The sequence below is a fragment of the Pseudochaenichthys georgianus genome, chromosome 24 (genome assembly GCF_902827115.2).
Source record: "Pseudochaenichthys georgianus chromosome 24, fPseGeo1.2, whole genome shotgun sequence".
NCBI classification, from domain to species: Eukaryota; Metazoa; Chordata; class Actinopteri; order Perciformes; family Channichthyidae; genus Pseudochaenichthys; species Pseudochaenichthys georgianus.
In genome coordinates, this window is record NC_047526.1 from 26,094,145 (window position 1) to 26,099,432 (window position 5,288).

The following is a 5,288-nucleotide window of genomic DNA, read 5'->3' on the forward strand; positions in this document are numbered from 1 at the left end:
TCCTTTTCCCCTCTCTCTCCAAGTGAGGTTCTTACCCTCATTACCTCTGCCCGCCCTACCACCTGTCCTCTGGACCCTATCCCTTCAAACCTCCTTCAGACTATCGCTCCTGATATTCTACCGTTTCTCACCCATTTCATCAACACTTCTCTAACTTCTGGTCACTTCCCAAATAGTCTTAAGGAGGCAAGAGTAAACCCTCTCCTAAAGAAACCCACTCTCAACCCGTCTGATGTTATAAACTACAGGCCTGTCTCTCTCCTCCCGTTCCTGTCTAAAACACTTGAATACGCTGTCTTTAAACAACTCTCCTGTTATCTCCATCAGAACAACCTTCTGGATCCGCACCAGTCTGGTTTCAAGGCAGTTCACTCCACAGAAACTGCTCTCATGTGCTCGTTCCACTGAGGAACTGCACACTGCCAAAGCAGCATCCCTCTCCTCTGTCATCATCCTTTTGGACCTGTCTGCTGCATTCGACACGGTGAATCATCAGATCCTCCTTCACACTCTCCAAGAACTTGGAGTTTCAGGCTCTGCACTTTCCCTCCTCACCTCATACCTCAAAGACCGTACCTACAGGGTACCTTGGAGAGGGTCCGAGTCCGACCCTTGTCAATTAACTACAGGGGTCCCTCAGGGCTCTGTTCTTGGTCCCCTCCTCTTCTCCTTGTACACTCGCTCGGATCAGTCATGAGCCCGCATGGTTTTTCATACCACTGCTACGCTGACGACACCCAATTAATTCTGTCCTTTCCCCGCTCAGAGACCCAGGTCGTCGCAAGCATCTCTGCTTGTCTAGCTGACATCTCTCAGTGGATGTCTGCTCATCACCTCAAGCTCAACCTTGACAAGGCAAGCAAGGAAAGTTTTATTTATATAGCACTTTTCAACGCAGGGTAATTCAAAGTGCTTTACAAAAAAATGAAAGACATTAAGCATTTAAAAAAGAAAAGCTAATAAAATAAACATTAAGGAAAAATACATGGATAAAAGTTACAGTGCAGTCTAAAATATGAATAGTTCAATTAAACATTACAAGAAAAAGTACATGGATAAAAGTTACAGTGCAGTTTAAGATATGAATAGTTCAATTAAAAGCAGCGACAAAAAGAAAAGTCTTCAGCCTGGATTTAAAAGTAGTAAGAGTTGCAGCGGACCTGCAGGTTTCTGGGAGTTTGTTCCAGATATTTGGAGCATAATAACTGAACGCTGCTTTACCATCTTTAGTTCTGACTCTGGGGACAGAAAGCTGACCAGTCCCTGAAGACCTGAGAGATCTGGATGGTTCATAGTTTAGCAGGAGGTCAGTAATGTATTTTGGGCCTAAACCATTCAGTGCTTTATAAACCAGCAGCAATATTTTGAAATCTATTCTTTGACACACAGGAAGCCAGTGTAAAGACTTCAGAACAGGAGTGATGTGGTCCACTTTCTTAGTGTTAGTGAGGACTCGAGCAGCGGCGTTATGAATCAGCTGCAGCTTTCTAATACATTTTTTAGTGAGACCTGTGAAGACACCATTGCAGTAGTCCAGTCTACTGAAGATAAAGGCATGGACAAGTTTTTCCAAATCCTGCTGTGACATTAGTCTTTTAATCCTAGATATATTCTTTAGGTGATAGTAGGCTGATTTAGTAACTGTTTTAATGTGACTGTTGAAACTCAGGTCAGAGTCCATGACTACACCTAGATTTCTGGCTTTATCTGTTGGTTTGAACATTGCAGACTGAAGCTCAGCGCTAACTTTTAAACGTTCTGCCTTGGCTCCAAAGACCATTACCTCAGTTTTATCTTTGTTTAATTGGAGAAAGTTCTGACACATCCAGTCATTGATTTAATCAATGCACTTACTCAGTGTTGAATTGGAGCATAGTCTCCTGGTGAAATTGTTACGTAAATGTGTGTGTCATCTGCATAGCTATGGTAACTTATTTTGTTGTTCTTCATTATCTGAGCCAGTGGTTAGCATGTAGATGTTAAAGAGAGAGGCCCCAAGATGGAGCCTTGAGGAACCCCACATGTCATATTTGTCAACTCAGATGTATATTACCTATAGAAACAAAGTTGTTTCTATCCTTTAAGTAGGATTTAAACCAATTTAGAACTGTTTCCGAAAGTCCCACCCAGTTTTCCAGTCGGTCTAGTAATATGCTGTGGTCAACAGTGTCAAACGCAGCACTGAGATCTAATAATACTAACACTGAAGTTATGCCACTGTCTGTGTTTAAGTGGATGTCGTTAAAGACCTTTACAAGAGCAGTCTCAGTGCTGTGGTTTGGGACGAAAGCCTGACTGGAACACATCGAAACAACTATTTAAAATGCAAGAAATTACTTAACTGTTGAAAAACAACTTTTTCAATGATTTTACCTAGAAAGGCAGGTTTGATATGGGCCTGTAATTGTTCATTACTGAAGCATCTAGATTATTCTTTTTTAAGAGCGGTTTAATGACTGCAGTTTTCAGGGCCTGCGGAAAAATACCTGAGTGAAGAGATTTGTTTACTATATGAAGTAGTTCTGAGGCCATGCAAGGCAAAACATCTTTGAAAAATCCTGTTGGAATAATATCAAGGCAGCAGGAGGAGGATTTCAGAAGTTGTATAATGTCCTCTAGGTTTTTTATCATTAATCTGATGGAATTGTGTCATGATGTCTGAATTGATGTTAAGTTGGACACAGAGACAACACATTTGCTGTTCCTGATGCAGAGGCACTGACTGCTTGTCTGATTTTCTGAATTTTGTCAGTGAAAAAGGAGGCAAAATCATTGCACGCCCTGGTGGTTAGAATTCAGAGGCTACTGACACTGGGGGGTTAGTTAGTCTGTCGACGGTAGCAAACAAGGCACGTGCGTTGTTTTTTGTTTTTGGTAATGATGTCAGAGAAGAATGATTGTCGTGCGTTTTTCAATTCCAAATTATAAAGGCCAAGTCTCTCTTTATAAATTTCAAAGTGAACCTGGAGATTTGTTTTTCGCCACCTGCGTTCAGCTTTTCGACATTCTCTTTTTTCTGTTTTAACGGTCATGGCCTTTCTCCATGGAGATATTTTCTTCCCAGTCACTTCCTTTACCTTAATTGGAGCAATGGCATCTATAACATTTTTAATTTTTGAATTAAAATGATCTACTAGCTCATCTACTGAGATGTTAGCAGGGGCAAGTGTGGAAGAAAAATTCTGAGTAAACATTTCCCTAGTATTTTCAGTTAAATATCGCTTTGTGGTTACCTCTTTTTGAACACTTGTGTGAACAGAAATAGAGCTCTCAAAGAAAACACAGGAATGGTCAGAGAGCGCAACATCAGTCACCACAACCTTAGAGATATTCAGACCCTTTGAGATAATTAAGTCCAGAGTGTGCCCCTTATTGTGCGTGGGCTCCGTCACATGCTGGAGTCAGTCCATAGCTATCAAGAACACAAAACAGTTCTTTAGCCCCTCTGTCCTGGGGGTTGTCAACATGGATGTTAAAATCACCAACAATGACTAGACGGTCAAAGTCAATACACACTATAGACAGCAGTTCAGTAAGTCATCAAAAAAGCTTGCACAGTATTTGGGTGGCCTATAGATATTTAGGAACAGAGCTCGAGAGGAGCATTTCAGCTGAAGGGCCACATATTCAAAAGAATCAAAGTTTCCATACGATGTCTTCCTGCATTGAAGGGAATCATTGAACAGAATAGCAACTCCACCCCCTTTCTTATGCATTCTTTCCTGACTCATAAAACTAAAGTTGGGAGGGGTTGATTCGATAAGAACAGCTGCACTGTTATTTTGTTCAATCCAAGTTTCTGTTAAAAACATAAAATCAAGATTGTGCTCAGTGATAAAATGATTGATTAAAAATGTAAAAATGACAAGACTGAACTGCTTTTCCTTCCGGGAAAAGCTTGTCCCACTCTTGACCTGACAATCAACATTGGCACCTCTGTTGTGTCCCCGACTCAGACTGCAAGGAATCTGGGTGTGATCCTAGATAATAAACTGTCCTTCACTGCAAACATCGCTGCTACAACCCGTTGCTGCAGATACACGCTTTACAACATCAGGAAGATACGTCCCCAGCTGAACCAGAAAGCCACGCAGGTTCTGGTCCAGGCTCTCGTCAGCTCACGCCTAGACTACTGCAACTCCCTCCTGGCTGGTCTACCTGCATGTGCCATCCGACCTCTGCAGCTCATCCAGAATGCAGCGGCTCGTCTGGTCTTCAACCTTCCTAAATGTTCCCACACCACGCCACTCCTCCGCTCCTCCGCTCCCTCCACTAGCTTCCAGTAACTGCTAGAATCCACTTCAAGACACTGGTACTTGCATACCATGCTGCGAATGGATCTGGCCCTTCCTACATCCAGGACATGGTTAAACTGTACACCCCAGCACGTGCACTCCGCTCTGCATCAGCCAAACAGCTCGCTGCACCCGCACTGCGAGGGGGACCCAAGTTCCCATCAGCAAAAACACGTGGGTTTGCTATCCTGGCTCCAAAATGGTGGAATGAGCTCCCCATTGACATCAGGACTGCAGAAAGCCTGCACATCTTCCGGCGCAGACTGAAAACTCATCTCTTTCGACTCCACTTCGAGCGATAGAATTACTAACAAAGAACTGCTAACAGAGCACTTATATACTAATAAAGGACTGGCTTATCTACAGCCAGTTGAGTAGCACTTGAAACGTTTGGCTCTATGAAACCTGATGTACTTATATGATTCTGTTTTCTTCAAGGTTGTGTCTTCCTGGTCGAATGTACTTATTGTAAGTCGCTTTGGATAAAGCGTCAGCTAAATGCAATGTAATAACAAGGGTCAGAAATGACCCGTGCAAGTGTGCATTTGATAGGAACCTTTGATTTATAAAATGTGTGTAGTTAGGAACATTTTTAATGTGGACAACTTTTCACTTGTCAGAATATGGCGCTGGTCAGAACTAAACAACTGGACAACATTTCACATTCCACTCTTGTCAGAAGGAAACAGGCTGCGTCTTCAGATCTGATTCATGTAAGTCTTGTAATTGTTTTACCTAAGAAAAAGATATTGAGAAAAGATAACTGCACATAACATTTGAACATTATCCCTACCTGTTGGGAAAGAGAAATATTACATTAGCATATTCTATTCTAGCTAGCATTACATTAGCATATTCTATTCTAGCTAGCTAATGTTAGCTTGTGTTAGCTAGGTCAATTCTAGCTAATGCATACATGCCAACTCTCTTTCCAGATCATGTATGAAATGTAATCATGTCTTACACAATAAATACGCTATACTATTTTCAACC